The sequence below is a fragment of the Hemicordylus capensis genome, chromosome 4 (assembly GCF_027244095.1).
Source record: "Hemicordylus capensis ecotype Gifberg chromosome 4, rHemCap1.1.pri, whole genome shotgun sequence".
NCBI lineage: Eukaryota > Metazoa > Chordata > Lepidosauria > Squamata > Cordylidae > Hemicordylus > Hemicordylus capensis.
In genome coordinates this window covers 291,744,743-291,761,722 of record NC_069660.1, presented here as the reverse complement: position 1 = coordinate 291,761,722, position 16,980 = coordinate 291,744,743, and the positions used below count along the sequence as shown (strand labels likewise).

The 16,980-nt window shown below is 41.5% G+C and overlaps 1 protein-coding gene across 4 annotated transcripts in view; it reads left to right on the top strand.

Annotated features, from left to right (window-relative positions):
• ANGPT1 (angiopoietin 1) overlaps window positions 1-16,980 on the top strand; it is a 274,758-nt gene that overhangs the window by 117,590 nt on the left and 140,188 nt on the right. The window lies entirely within an intron of this gene.

The window sequence follows — 16,980 nt, the reverse complement described above, 5'->3', positions numbered from 1 at the left end:
AGTTTTGCAAGAGAAATCTCTCCCACACATGTTTTCAGAAATGAACATGAGAGTTGCAATGCCTCATGTAACTGTACTTGGTACACTCACTTTTCTCTAAAATACAGGATGAGGATAGGAAAACCTGCTGGAACTGAATGAAAAATTGCCATGGAGAAACATAGGAAATGTTTATAGGATTGGGCTTTTTAATTTTTTTAATTTTTGCATTTTATACCAGGGCAAATCCAATCCAGATATAATACAAGCAGCTTATGCCGGCAATAGACTTCCTGAAGGTTTCTTCTAATATATCTCTTTACTGATGTGTGTTTAAGTTATATGTTCTGTTACTTAGAGAAGATACATTTGCTAACTGCCAAGACATGAATCCAGCCAACCAGTTCCTTCCTCCAAATTCCAGGGCAACTCAAATGAGGATTGGGTTGCATACTTTTTCAGAACGCAAAATCCTTCACTGGGGGTGGGGGTGGGGAACAGCCATGCATCTCAGAATCCATATTGCATTGCCGTTTGGCCCAGAACATAATAGGACATGATCAATCAGACATTATTTGAACTTCAGGAGTTCATTCTACAAGTTAAAAAGCAATCAAATAGTACTACTCTGCCTCCACTCTCCCATAGAAAAGCTCTATTAGATTTATTTGTATTTTTTCCCTTTCCCTTTCCCTCCCCCCCCCCCTTTTTTTTTTTTTTTGCCCTTCTGCTGGTTGACTAAAAAAGCATTGACTCCTTTCTTAGAAAGCAGGGGTGGAATGCTCTTATGAGGTCATTCTGTTCATCCCCTGCCAGCTGAGGATTATTCTGTCTAGCATATTGCCCTGTTGCCAACTCCACTGGAGCCCATTATATACTGTACATTTCTTTTCAAATACGCATCTCCCTCTTTTCTCAATAAAAGCTTTACAGTGCGTCCGAGAATAGAACAGCATTTTTTAAAAAGGAAAATGACATGAGATGCCACTCTTATTACCATTTTGTAGCTTGAAAAGCCAGTTTATATTAAAAATCTTTCTCCCCCCCTCTTGTCCCCCAAAACATGTGCTAAAAGGTGGGGATTAGTAAAGGCACTACAATGAAGGGCTTTTGATATTGGTTCTGCTGGTCCCCCGTACAATCTGAGCCAAGTTCTCTGGCTTTGTTAAATCAAATGTATCCTTGCATTTATCCCTACTTGACATTTGATGCTGGCAACTTTGATTTCGAACTTCATTCATTAATTGTCTGAAAGCTATAATGCGGGTTAAAATAGTCAACCTCTTGAAGAGGCTGGTTGCACGTTTCCTTTGAGTCTTCTGCATTTTCTCAGCACTCAGACTACAATATAATTGTTGCTGTAGAAATTGGGTTATTTTCCCCCAGCTCAAGGGTGCTCAAGGGAGAAAGATTGAGATTTAGTATTAGTAGCTGCACCAGCAAAAGGTATTGGGCAGAGCACAGAAGGGGCAAATTGCATTTTGGGAGAGCAAGCTTTATCCCTCATGTTAGACTTCTGAAAGAGAAATAACATTATATTTAACACTAATGCTCCTATCCTAAACAAAATCAGAAGTGAGTCCATGGTGAACTGCTCTTTATGTATAAGGTACTCGGAGTATCTGAAAAGTGCCTTTCCTTCAAGTAAACCACCAGCAATGGGAGGGCAATTGGGGAAGTGAGCTACTTATCTGGGATAGTGCTTGCCCCTGCCTTGTCCTCAGGGACATTATTAGGGGTGGCCCAAGGGGCTCAGGGCCCCCGTGAATGGCTCAGAACCCCAAATCTTATCAGTCAACTCTTTCTCAATTGGGGAGGGGGGCAGGTGGTTGTCTCTGTTGTTGCTGCTCCAGAAGCAGCTATCGCTTCTCACTGTCTCCTCACCAAAAGCTGTTTTAGCCCCCAACAGAGCATTCATCTTCTCCAGTTTCCTCTTGGGCAGGGCCGGATGTAAGTATTCTTGGGGTGACATTATTGAGCTTAATTATAAAAAGGGGACTGTAGGCCTGGGCCACAGATCTTGCGAGTACTTGCTTTGCAATGCCCCTGCTTGTCCCTCTGTTTGCAGTGCTGTCCAACATGAGATTTGGAGTGCTGCTGGATGACTGTCATGGGGCACTTCCAATTTGACTGCTGCTGATGGAGCTCTCAAGACCTGTGGATGAATTTGCCCGGCATTCCAACAGTCTTATCCAGCTGTTATGTGAAACACATGTAGAATGTATTATTTGGGTTTGTTTATGTGGGCGTGCATGGGGTGATTCTCCCAGTTCATTGTATACATATTCATTTTATTTATTTGTGTGTTTAGTCCGCCTTCACCTCATTATACATGCTGATGTAGGCAAGTTTCCAGCTGGTATACCAGCTGGCATTACAGTGAGGAGAAGAGAGATAAAAGGAATACAGGAAAGACTACAAAACTTAAATGCTAATGATCATCAATGGTAGACAAATCACACTGGTCTGTGCTGCTGTCTTTATGGCTGGAAGATAACTCAAGACATGGATAGGCATATCCTTCTTCATGCCCACTGCCCCCTCCAAGATCACTGGCGTGCCCTGATCATGCATGCAAAGAAGACGGCAAAGTTGGGGGGAGGCATTTTGCTCAAGCTGATGTAGAAATGTAGAAATGTGAGGAAACGTGAAAAGAATTTAAATTAGACAAATAACATTTTCCAGCTTGTTTAACACAGGGGTTCACAACAGGGGGTACTACTACTTCTAAGGGGACTTGAAAAGCTTCCAGGGGTCCTCAGAGCCTTCCTGTCTCCCCACACTGCAGCCAGATTATTTTTTTCCCATCTGAGGAGTTCCGGTTTGAAGCTGATGCATCCTCACTAATGTGTCCACTGCAGAAGGGGAGGGAGGAGGATGAAGACCCTCTCCCCCTGCTCCTGATTGGCTGGCTACATGCTGAAGTTCAGCATACCCCACCCACTCCTCCTGAGTGACAGACTTCAGAAAATTAGCACTGAGTACTCTCAAATCAATGGGACAAGTTTGCTTGTCCCATTAATTTCCATAAGACTCCTTAGAAGTACCTTAGTGCTATTAAGGAGTCAATAAGACTCTTTAGAACTAGCTTAGTGTAGATGTGAGCAAGTGACTGTAGTAAACCACTTGGAGAGCTTTTGCTAAAAAGTAATATATAAATAGTAGTAGTAGTAGTAGCCTGTCTCATAACTGTAACATTTAAATTTGTGCATGTGTACACACACACACACACATCTCTGTGTAGTACCTGAGATGAAGGTTTGCAACAGAAGGGGTACACTTATTTAAAAGAAAAGATTGGGGACCCCAGATTTGACACATTATCCTGAAAGTGCACAAGGCATTTTCCTCTTCCAGCAGTACTTGCACCTCAAAAGAACCTTAAGAAAGTAAGAAGGAACCTTCGGGATCAGGAAAAGAGTCATTGTAGTTCATTAATCATTAGCAAAGCTGGACATAAATTGGAAAACACTTCAGAGGTATAACAAAAAGTGAAGATGGCCTCCTGCCCCCCACCTTCTTGCCATCATCTTCTTCTCCCTTCTCAGAGAGGCAGGAGAGGGAGAGCAAAGAGCAAGGTGCCACTGAGCTGCCTGCCCACCCACCCACCCCCAGCCCAGGGCCTAACCCAGCCTGGGATAGGCTGCTGGTGTGCGGTGCCAGGATCAAGGTCGATCCCGGCCCTGCCACCTCACCTAGCCCTACTTTTAACCCTGGCCTTTAGCTAGGGTTAAGGGAGCTGGGGCTGTGTGTATGCTCGGGCATACATAGAGTTGTGTGCCTAGAGCACCTGACTCCTGGGGAAATCCCCAATGCACCATGCTCATCATGCTGTGCATTGAAGGATTCTTGGAGGCCAGGGGAACAAGTCCCAGCCTCTAGCAATCGGTGCTGCATGGAATAGTACAGATCATGTGGGCACATGGCAGTGTGCCGGAGATTTGTTAGCCAATAATATGCGGGGAAGGTAGGTGAAACCCTGCCTCCCACCACCATAAACACCGCCCTCCCCACCCGGGTGGCAATAGTGAGTATAGACTTAATGTCTGGATGGGGCTCATGGCTGGAGTCTGATATGTCCAAATGTTTGCTTTTCTGTAATGCTGAATTGCAGTTCCCAGCACAGACACACCACACGAAGCCAAGGCCTCTGAGGATGGAATTTTGATGAATTTCAGACCTTGAGTGAAGAGCTAGGCAACCTTGCTTCTCCAGCTGTTGTTGAACTACAACTCCCATCATCCCCAGCCAAATTAAAATTGTGATTGGGGTCGGTGGGAGTTGTAGGCAACAACAGCTGGAGAACCAAAGGTTGCCGAGCACTGTTCTAGACCATCTTCATGGCAGTAATAGTAGTCAGCTTTTACAGTCCTTGATTTGTGGAAGAAATGCCTATTGTATGTCCTCACTTACATTTATCCGTGACTGAGCTTTAGCTTAGTAATATGATTCATTTCAGTTTTACCGCCAAGCTAACAAAATACATATTCGCACCAGCCCACGCCTCAAATCCTTCATCCACGATGTGGAAATATTTTGCATTTTCTACCCTTCATGCTGCACTTCACCTTTTCTTCCTTCAGCTGGGAATTCATGGAAGGATGATAGTTCATTTCAGCTGGAACAGAAGCACTTACTAATTTCCTTTTTATGTCTAACAAAACTGGTGGTCCATTCCAAAGGAAACAATGATTAAAAAATCCCCCTGCTTATGCCTTGCACTAATGTTAACAGCTCATGTTTTAGAAGAAAATCATCACAGACAACATCTTAAGAGGATTTACAGTAAAAGGACAAAACCTGTTGCCAGATATATCAAGCAAGGATGCGGAGGATGGAGTTGCTGAGAGACTGCTCTGCTGCATTTTTGTCAACTTGGAAAAGAGTTATTTGCATCTCTTTGGGGGCAGGAAATAGCTTGTCTGTTGACCTCCCTGTCTCATCCTTATAGAGGGTCGCCTGCTGCTTTCCAACAGATAAATCTTTATATGGCCTAACCTAGATCTGCCCCTAACAACTTCTTCTCATTGGGGAAGACTTTTAAGAAAACAGTGGAGAGTAGAGCCATATGTCGGATGTCATCTTTAGTGCCCTATGATGCATCTTCTTCATAGCTGATCAACTGTAGGAATGTGCAAGCCAGCTCGCAATGAGCCAGGCTTGATATCAAGCTGGCCTGGTTTGGGCAGTCTGAGTTCAAACTGGTCCAGCCCCCAAAGGGAGGTGCCAGTCTGAGTTTGAACCGGCCCGGCCCTGGTTCAAAGAACCAGCTCGGGGGCCAGCTCGGGGACTGTATTTGTAAAGGGGAATCCGGTTAGGATTCCTCTTTACAAGTACAGGAGATTCCTTAGCCTAAGAAGGGGTGGCGAAAGGGTAATCATTTACCTTGAAAATGAAGATGGGGGAAGCAGCGGTGGCAGACACATTGGAGGCAGTGGCGGGGGCTTCTCCAACACACACCCCGACCTCCCAAATGACAGTCAAGGCTGACTGCAGCTCAGTTCGGACCTCTGTGCATTCAGTGAATGAACTAGACCAGACCCGGTTCAGCTGAGCCTGACACCAAACCGGGCCAGTTCAGCTCGAATCTGGTCCGGATTTGAGCCGAACCAGCAACACCAGTTCTGTGTGCATCCATAATCAACTGCCTTGGACTTCATGGTCCCATAGACATTTGGTACAAAAGAGATATTCTGCATGTTTCTGAGCTACCTTTTTAAATGGTGGCATGTCATAGGAAGCAACAGAGGAAGCTGCCTTGTACTGAGTCAGACCATCTCACTCAATACTGTCTACTCTGACTGGCAGTGGCTTTCCAGGGTTTCAGGCAGGGGTGTTTCCCAGCTTTATCTAGACATTTACCAGATGGATGACTTTACTGCATTAGGAAGTGCCTAAAGTTAAGTCATTTTGAATACTGCACCATAGTGCTACTTTTTGGGGGATGCATATCATGCACAGTGAGTTTGAATCATCAGGGGGAAAGCTGAATAATACCATTGGCTGTATGGATGGCATCTTCTGTTGCCATCCTGACATTATTGTTAATGGTTCCCGCATATGGAAGGGTATTGGTCTTGTGGTAGCAAGCATGAATTGTCCCCTTTGCTAATCAAGGTCTGCCCTGGTTTGATTTGAATGGGAGACTACATGTGAGCACTGTAAGATGGGGCCACTCTGGGAAGAGCAGAAGGTTCCAAGTTCACTTCCTGGCATCTTCAAGATACATATCCAAGAGAGACTCCTGCCTATGACCTTGGAGAAGCCACTGCGAGTCTGTGTATACAATACTGAGCTAAATGGACCATCAGTCTGACTTGGTATAAGGCATCTTCCTAGGTTCCCATGAACTCTCCCCCAGCCTAAGTGTAGCAAAGCTTCATTAAATGTCCATTTGGCAAAGCTCTGGGTCAGATGCCAGGGAGTGAATCCGGGACCTTGTGCATGCAAAGCAGACACTGTCACTGAGCTACAGTCCTTCCCTGACCAAGCTTCATTTATGATTCACTGCTATGGACTTCTTCTCAAGCCAAATGGCAAATGAATGATACAAAATCTGGTGTGAGTTAGAGCTGTTTCTGGAGGCTCTTCATTAGCCCTCTAGGCTGCAGCCACTTTTGAGCCAGTCTTTTATTGCTTTGTATGTTGTGATGTTTTATTGCTTTTTATGTTGTGGATACTTTGTATCCATATGGGTCATCCAGAGACTCAGTACAATTAACAGCTAATATTTATGCTTTTCAAAGTAATACAGTGTACCAGCATCACAGAAACAAGCCTGAACAAACTCATGCCTTGATGACTGAAATGTCCCTTCCATTTCTCCTCATGATCTTTGCAGTGTGTAATTTCAAAGAATAGGGGGGGGGGGGTTTCTCCTCCTAAAAAGAAGAAGTAATGCTCTTATCTTGCTACATTGCACTGTTTTTTGTACTTCTGATTACATGGTTATGTTTTAGTGTGATTACAAAGTTGTTCTTCTTGCCAAGGGTTTTACTTGGCAGAATAATATAAATTTATTATTGTCACTATCTAGGATGGATTTATTGTAGAATTGAAATGGATCACAGGAAAATCCAAGAAAATGAAGCCAAGTACAAAAATGAGATATTTTTACAAGACTCAGATGAAGAACTAAGCTGAAATAACAGCAAGCAACATTTCATATAGCATTGATCTAAAACTGGATGCGTGAGTGGAACTTGCTTCTTGCCCACCGTAATGACCATATGACCTCTAGCCAAACCTTCCCAATTTTTGAATTCCAAACTGATGCTTCGTCAATACCTGTTGGATATTACAGTGTCAAGAAGGAGGGAAAGAAGAGGTGTGAGTGACTCATTCTTTTTCTGCTCCCAATGTAATATATAAAAGAAGAACATATGAAGCTCACCAAAATTGAGATCCATAAATCCCAGATGGCCTTTGGAACTCACTGTTCTAAATGCAAGTAAGATCCACAGATCCCACTTCACACATTATAGTATCATTCACTTCAGCTTCTTTTCTTCCCAGTAATGAATGAGCAATCCCTAAGGTACCTAGTTCCTGTGATTCTGGTACCACCAGGAATGTTGACAGCTTGCTGCTGGATTCATTTACAGTCAAATCAATAATTTCAATGCATCGCATAAATGAAGCAGACTGATGCAGTTTGCAGAACTAGACAATATCCTAGGGATTCCTTATGGATTCTTGTTCAGACCTTGAAACATTTGCTTTGGGCCAGTTCACACAAGAAGTCTGAGATTGTTGATGCCATGCACTTATCTAAAGTATATATGAATGATGCAATTGTGTCAACATGTTTCAGAATTATTACTCAGGTATTAGTACCCCCATGTTGTAGATGGGAGTTGAGGCAATAGGGGTCATTTAAGCTATCTAGTGAATCCATGGTTGAAGAGAGATTTGAAGTAGCAACTTTCTGGTTGCACCTTACACAATTATCTGGCTGTTAAAACTATTGTATACCAGCTATGGCTCATGGAGTCAGCTGAAACCATGCAACTCCAGATAATGTATAAACAAAGCAGGGCCTGAGTCCTTGAAAGTTGAAACAGGTCTTCTCCCTAAAAGGGAACAGTCAGTTTGAAGGGGAATCTGTGGGACTTCATAGGGCCAGGATGTGGTGTGGTGTGGTGACATGCCATCCCTGGTTCTTATGTGTCTTACATGAGTACTTATGTAACTCCTGACTTCTCATCAGGACGGATAACTGGTTTGTTAAATTAAGGTCATATACGTGTATATCCAGCTTCACCAGAGCACTTTTCTCAAGAAAACCAAATATAGGTTTATCTAAATTCTGGAGAAGCTCAATCTTGAAAGTTAAGCACTTCACATTTTCAGTGGCCATGTTATGTTGCTTTGCATTGTGGGTAAATGGTGCCTGAACTCTGAAGCTGAAGGTTTTTGTTGTGTTTGGAGAGTTTGTTGTGTGGAGAGTTATGCAAAAGATCTCATTAGGAATAAGGTATGGGTTAAGGCCATGTGGGGGTTAACTGAGGTATAGAGAACGATGACAACGGGAAGGAAGGAAAGGGCTGTAGTTTCCATAAGCATTTTGCTATTTTTATGGCACTGTGGGATACTGAAATTACTTCTTCATTGCCATGGCCATTCTGTAGTTGTTCAGTTTATTTGTGCTCTAAAACTATAAAGCAATTCCAGCAGAGATGTATTGATACAATTTGTTTTATACTTGTGGAGGAACTAAGGTAAACATTGCTGTCTAACTAGGAAATTCATCATTAAACCACTTGTGCTTCACATTAGTGCTGTAAAAACTCAAGACCATAAATATATTGAAACTTTATAGGGCACCAATGACTATGGTTGTCTAGTGGCATTAAGAGAAGCCATAATCAAAGGGAGCGATTAGGTGTACATCCATGTAAATCTAGGCACAGAATTGCCATGCACTAGAATAAGTAATCCTTTGTCTAACTCTTAATTACTGATGGCTTAAAGTAGTTCACCAAACTTCAAGGAAGTCAATTCTGAAATTTCAAGGAAGTACATCCAGAGAGGAAGCCATACACCGTATCCATACTCTGAATATAGAAATTCTAAAGTTTATTATCTGGCATCACTGGTTAAAGGATTTCATGGAGCAGAAGCAATGTTTTTCTTTCATTTTTTGTTGAAACACACCTTTGTTTTTCAGTGCTTCTGATAGCTCCTTAGAATTTTGTCCATTATTAATCCATGTCTTAGACAATAACCACAGTTCAGAGGAAACCATGCCAAAGCCCCCAAATGATGATGATAACTGTGATTGGCTGACATGGTCTAAAGCCTTTATGGAGATGGAGGGAAGTGAAGGGATACTGCTGTGGACTCTATGCAGTGAGGATGCACACATAGGTGTGAAAGGAGCATCCCTGAAGTCCTCCCCATTCATCACAATGGGGGAAACTGTGAGGATGCTGCTTTTGTGCCTGCATGCCAGCAGCAGTCCTCATGGCTTTGGAGTCCACAGCAGCATCCCTGCTAGCCTTAGCATCCAACAGAATTAAAATATGGAGTTCAATATAGAGCCAGAAGCATTTCTTGTCTTTCTTTTAATCCCTAAATCATCATAGAGCAAGGTTTGATATTCTCCCTTCAAGAGGGTTAGAGGTCAAATAAAATAACAACCATATAAATAGTGTGTCTGCCCATGTGGTGTGGAGGTGGTTGAATCATTAGGGCATATCTTACTTTACTGCACATTATATAATGATCTTAGGTGGTCCTTAATTATTCCTCTATTTGTAAGTTTTCTAGGGCATTCCAATTAATTTTATTTAATCTGGCTCCTCTCTGATGAGGAGACCCAGGAATCACATTTAATGTTGCAAAATTCTGAGCTGCAGCATGCAAAAGACTATGTGAGTTAATTAAGGATAAGTAATGATGGTACTGGACAAAGATTGTATGCTCTTTATTGCATTTGTAATTTTATTATTTCTGTGTGTGTATGAGGTTGGGAAGCTGGTTGAAGACCGAAATAAAGATAATATTGTCCCAAGTAGTATGGCCTTCTGTAGTTGACATGTTGTAATTTTATTGATGCCCAAAGTGTTGAGATTGGTGTTCAAGTTCTTTTGGTACTGCACCAAGGGCACCAACAACTATTGGCACCATTTTTTAAAAAATCTGCAATATTTACATAATAACATAGAACAGTATCACATTATAACACAGTACATTTAACAATCATATTTTCCAAATATCACAAGAAAATCCAAAATCAGATCTAGTACGGTTAATATAAAAAATATAATCTGCCCAAATACAGTGGAACTGTGATTCTGCTCTCACAGCCTGCATTAATATAATCTTATCAGTGATCTTTTCTAAGAGCGCAATTGACCACACCTTATTATACCACTGCTCAATCTGTTAATTGATCCAAATATTTCCATTATTGAACAATTAGTGTTTTCTCTGCCAAGATTTAAAAAGTTACAAGTTCCTTATTTTTTAATTTGTCATTATTTCCTACAAATATATGTAATAACCCTAATTCCAGAGAACACTCCACATTTTGTCTCATTATAGTTCTTATTTCTTCAAATATTTTTTACCAAAAACATACCACCTTTTCACAAGACCACTACATGTGATAAAATGATCTGTTTTGCTTACACCCCCTCCAACAATGAGCCGAATAATTATGAGAAATATCTGCTAATTTTACTGGAGTTAAATGCCACTGATGTAAAGTCTTTCATTGTAGCATTTGTATGGAAGCTGACAGGAATCCCCCAGACTTCCATATTGATTGCCATTTAATCTCTTCTATATGACTTCCAAAATCCATTTCCCAAATATCCTTCAAAACTCTTGGGGAGTCCCCTATTTCTAACTGTAAGAGTAGTATATAAATTTTGGAAACTATCCCTTTTGGCTGATCCAGATAAGACATAATTAATTTTTCAAAATGTGTAAGTGATTGAGTTACTGGATTTACTATCTCTTTATTACTCAAAATAGATTTAATTTGAAACCAAAATAACCATGGTAATTGATAACCTATTTTATGCTCAATCTGTTCCCTGTTACATAACCCCTCCCCATTAAAAAAAATCTCTGAATCTATATATACTGTATTTCCTCAATAAATCCAGCTGAATAAACACATATTTATTACCAGGGACAAAATACATCTTTAAAGGTGTTTTCTTTTTCCAGAGCTGCTCAATTTCAGGCTGAAGGTCCTTGTATTTAGTTATTTTCTCCAATTTTTTTTCATCGACCCATCTATCCCCTGGGATTGCAATTTGAATATCAATTATTAGAACCCAGTTCTTCTCTATGACTGTCAGATCAGGTGTATTGTGTGCTAAATGCCTGTCAGTTTGTATCTGAATATCCCAGTGGATTTTTGCCCCTTCATTTTCTGTGACCTTCTCAATTGGATGATTCCACCAATTCTTGCTTGCCGACAATTTGTAATTCTTGCAAAAGTTCCAGTGAATCATTGCAACAACCTTGTTGTGTCTTTCCTTATAATCAGTCTGCCTGATTTTCTTACAACATACAAGGTGCTCAACTGTCTCGTCTGTTTCCTTGCATAATTGACACTTACTGTCTTTCTGGGTCTTATCAATTTTTGCTTTTACAACAATTGTTCGTAGTGATTGTTCCTGGGCTGCAAAAATGAGACCTTCCGTTTCTTCCTTCAGTGTCCCCTTCTTTAACCTCTGCCATGTTGTGCTATTGTTGACTTTCAATTGTATGTCATTAAAGAACTGACCATGCAATGGTTTGTTGTGCCACTTTCCTGGCAAATGGCGCAAAAAACTATGAATAATAATAATAATTATTATTATTATTATTTCTTGTTTACACAGTCAGACAGGTGTTATTGACTGGTTTGTTTTATCCAGACATCGGGTCCTTCCCAAGGACCTGGGATGGCTGAATTTTATCATCAATACTGTTGGTTATTATAGATATCATCGCAAAATATAGGCTGTTCCCAGTAAAGCTGCTTTTTGTAATTGGCTGATGGTGATTTCTGTGGCCCCTATGGTGTTGAGGTGCTCTTCAAGGTCTTTTGGGACTGCACCCAGGGCGCCAATTACCACTGGGATTATTTTGGTCTTTTTCTGCTACAGCCTTTCAATTTCAATTTGTAGATCTTTGTATTTTGTGATATTTTCTATTTCTTTTTCTTCTATTCTGTTATCCCCTGGTATTGCTATGTTGATTATTTTGACTTGTTTTTCTTTCTTCTCGACTACAGTTATATCTGGTGTATTGTGTATAACTGGTGTATTGTGTATAACTGTAATAATAATAATAATAATAATAATAATAATAATAATAATAATAATAATAATAATAATAGAGCTAGAGACGCTAGATCGTAAGACCAGGAAAATCATGACCATCAATCATGCTCTGCACCCCCGCAGTGATGTAGATAGGCTCTACCTCCCTCGCAGCTCAGGTGGAAGAGGAATGCTGCAAGTCCATCAAATAGTAGAGGAGGAGAAAAGAGGCCTTGAAGAATATATAAGGGACAGTGAAGAAGATGCACTTCAAATGGTCAATAACGAGAAACTATTCAACACCAATGAAACAAAACAGGCCTACAAGAAAGAACAAGTCAAGAACCGAGCAGAAAAATGGAGAAATAAGCCCCTGCACGGTCAATATTTACACAATATAAGTGGAAAATCAGACATCACCAAGACCTGGCAATGGCTTAAGAATGGCAACTTGAAGAAAGAAACAGAGGGTTTAATACTGGCTGCACAAGAACAGGCACTAAGAACAAATGCAATAAGAGCAAAAGTCGAAAAATCCACAACAAACAGCAAGTGCCGCCTTTGTAAAGAAGCAGATGAAACAGTGGACCACCTGATCAGCTGTTGTAAGAAGATCGCACAGACTGACTACAAACAAAGGCATGACAAGGTAGCAGGGATGATACACTGGAACATCTGCAAAAAATACAAGCTACCTGTAGCCAAACATCGGTGGGACCATAAATTTGAAAAAGTGGAAGAAAATGAAGATGTAAAAATATTATGGGACTTCCGACTACAAACAGACAAACATCTGCCACACAATACACCAGATATCACTGTAGTCGAGAAGAAAGAAAAACAAGTCAAAATAATCAACATAGCAATACCAGGGGATAGCAGAATAGAAGAAAAAGAAATAGAAAAAATCACCAAATACAAAGATCTACAAATTGAAATTGAAAGGCTGTGGCAGAAGAAGACCAAAATAATCCCAGTGGTAATTGGCGCCCTGGGTGCAGTTCCAAAAGACCTTGAAGAGCACCTCAACACCATAGGGGCCACAGAAATCACCATCAGCCAATTACAAAAAGCAGCTTTACTGGGAACAGCCTATATTCTGCGATGATATCTATAACCATTGACAATAAAATTCAGCCATCCCAGGTCCTTGGGAAGGACTCGATGTCTGGATAAAACAAACCACTCAATAACACCTGTCTGACTGTGTAAACAAGGAATAATTATTATTATTATTGTGGTGGTTGTTGTTATTTTCAACTTACCGCCTCCGGGGGGCTTCTCCAAGGTGGTGGTGGTGGGTTTACCGAGGTTCCCCTTCCCCCCCAACTGGCCTCCATTATGCACCCATCACCCAGTTTGGGCAGTCTTCGGCTCTCTCCAGGCCTTTCCCTTGGCACGGGGGCATTTTGGAGGCCACCATGCATGCACAAATGACTCTTGCATGGCCTGGGTCATGACGTTAGAGAAGCCCCCCGGAGGGGGTAAGTTGAAAAAAACTAGTTGAAGTAAGTTACTTACTTACTTACTTACTAGTTGAAGTAAGTAAGTTGAAAAAAACTAGAAATAATTTTTATTTTAACTTTTGATCCGTGAACCCCCTGAATGGCCGGGGGAGGTTTGGTCTGGGGTTGAGCTGTACTGGAGGTGGTTCAGGTCAACTCTGAGTCTGAACTGTTGAACTGAACCAGCTCGAAGTCGAACCACTTCAGTTCCAAACCTGTTCGCACACCCCTAGCCCCAAGGGCTGTTTTTGCTATCCTGCAGATAGGAATATCCTGTAGCAACAGCAGGAGCCATGAAGCACATTTGGCTTGTGCTGCTGAGCTGACAAGCGACAGTGGCTCAGTGCAATTGGCCACTTGAAATCAGATGCCCACCTTGCTGCCCCACCTCTGGGCCAGAGCCCACTATCCCTCATCCCTCTCTCCCCTCACTTTACCCCCTGACTCCAAGCCTCTGATCCCTCGCTTCTCTTTAATATTTTAAATAATTCTAATGTAATAATTAATGTGCCAAAAATTGACCTCATCCCTCACACTCCAAGACATGAGCACTGGGACATTTGAGTTGTGCAGCCCTAGTCTAAGCTATGATTAATGCACAGGATATGGACAAAAAGGAGAGAGAGAGAGAGAGAGAGAGAGAGAGAGAGAGAGAGAGAGAGAGAGAGAGAGAGAATTTATGCAATACTCCTACATAGACAAAAGGTTCTGTTTCATCAAACATGTTATTTTATTTATTTATATATATTTATGTAAACTGCTTTGGGAACTTTTGTTGAAATATCCGTCATATTCGTATTTGTAAACATGCTGTGCAGGGAAAGGAAAGATCTTCACCTGAGAACTTGGGGGACTGCTGCCAATTCAAATAGACAGTTCTTGGCTAGCAAAACCAGTGCTCGGACTCAGTGAGCGCTTTCTCACAATCCCATGAATGGGCTTGAAGGTAGGCAGTGTGGAAAGCTAGAGCAGCTTACCTTCCCTGCAGACAATCTTTCAGAGTTGCTGGGTGTGCAGATTACGTGCCCCATCAAACCTCTGTTGTCCCAGACACAGGGGCGTAGCAAGGTTGGAGAGGGCCCATAGACAAGATTTTAAAATGGGCCCCACCCCCTCACTGAAGCTCAGCTCATGAAGTAAAGAAATCTTAAATGAGGCTGAATAGTGTTAACAAAAAGCATAGTAAATCTACCTACCTACCTACCTACCTACCTACCTACCTACCTACCTATCTATCTCCTATGTGACACAATAAAACATCATCCTAATTTTTTTTTAAGGTTTTGTAAATTGTGGACGATGCAAGTCATTTAATGGTGCTAGAGAAAGACATGCTGTTCTGGTAGCTTCAGGTCTTAACACTCACATCAATTTCGGAGGATGAGGACAACTGAAGGAAGCCTGGGCGGGTGCGCGGCTGGGGGGAGTCAGTCATGTGACTTGCCTCTGAGAGCCCCCCCCCCCAAGGCAGTGGGCCCCCAGACAACTGTCTTCCCTTGCCCTATTATAGTTACGCCCCTGCCCAGGCAGCATGGAAGTTTGGGAGCTGGGACACATCATCCCAGCCCCTGATGATGGCCAGAAACCTGCTCCTGTGTCTGCTCTGCAAGCCACTCTGACACACAAGCACTTAACCCGAGTTAAGGGCATGCTTGTGCCCTGAACCTTGGCTAAGTGGCAGGCTTCATTGGTGGGTTTGCTGCTGAGGCACTGCTGGAAGCCCCAGGGCTCCTGGTGGTTTTCACAGACAGCCAAGCCTGGGCTTAACTGCACTATCCTGGTCCTGGCTGCTCATGAGAAAAGCCTCAGGTATCTCCTTCATTCCTGACATAGTACCATAAGAAAAGATATTTTGATCAAAGTTATATGACAACATAAGAAATGACTTTTTGTTTCCACAAGCAAATCTAACATAGTTCTGCTTGAATTGTACCTACATTTTGATTTTCAAAAGGCAGTGTTGCCCTATGGTGATCTGTATGGAGTACAAGTCAATGTGGATCGCTGAGTGTTATTTGGATTTAAAACAACAAATTTGCAAATCGGATACTCCAAATGCAGCTGTGTTTATCTCAGTGATTACAAGTTCAAATAAACATCAACAGTTTATTTGTATGTGTGATCCCATATACATATGTGAACACTCGGATAAGTGTACTCAATTTGTTTATTTAGATACCATGTCAGAGATGCAAATTGATCATGTGTGGTCTACTATAGGAGTTTTTGGTAAACCACTTGCTAACTCTGAATTATTCCTATTGGATGGGTGTGATTTTAAAAGCAGATTTTGCCAATGATTCATCCTTTACAAGGAGAAGTTGGTTTAATATATGGAAGAACATATAGCTTTGGTATATCGCATAGGTTCAAATCCCTGCTGAATGCACACTGGGTGGCCTTGTATACAGCCTAACCTTTGAGCTGTATAAACTTTGCTCTAGAAAGAAAATTAAAATGGTGCAGCCCAGAGACTCAAGTTTTGGATGGTATAGAAATATGTTAAACAAACAAATGAATGAATACAATCAAAATATTCACCAATAAAAATTCTGATATATCTATATACACTAGGAAAATGGCTTGCAGTTTGCAAGCATATTAATGTCTTATGTGGCTGTGACTCTTGCTTTTTCTTAGCTCTATGAGGTCTCATGCTGTCCAATGGGAGAGTTTTCTCGCATTTCCTGGAGCATTAAGACATTTTGGATTTTTTTCCATAGTCTTGGTGAGATCTGGAATGTATCTCCAAAAATGGTATATTTCTGTCTTTTGTGGTTTGGTGTGGAGTTTCATGTCAGTGAGTAAGTGAGTCAGTGAGGCCCAAGCAACTTTATATTATAGATATTCTTGTGTTCCTACTAGTTGTTATAAAGACCCATCTGGGCTTTCATGTGGTGTGGATGGCATAGAGACATGGGGCAGATTAATGCTGCACTTGCATAATGTGAGAAAATGTATGCCTCCAAAGTTGCACAATCACTAGTGGAAAATCTTTGTGGGACATATGCATGATTGTGAACATGTGCAATGTGTTATGCAACAATTAGCTAGTGACTTGTGTTGAACTAAAGGTAGTGCAGCAGCTGCCAATGTAATATCTAATCTGGAACAGAAGTTACTCTTTTCACGCAGCCTCCTTAACAACGGCCTTATGCAGTGATGATGATGATGATGATGATGATGATGATGATGATGATGATGATTGATGATTTATACACTACTTCTCA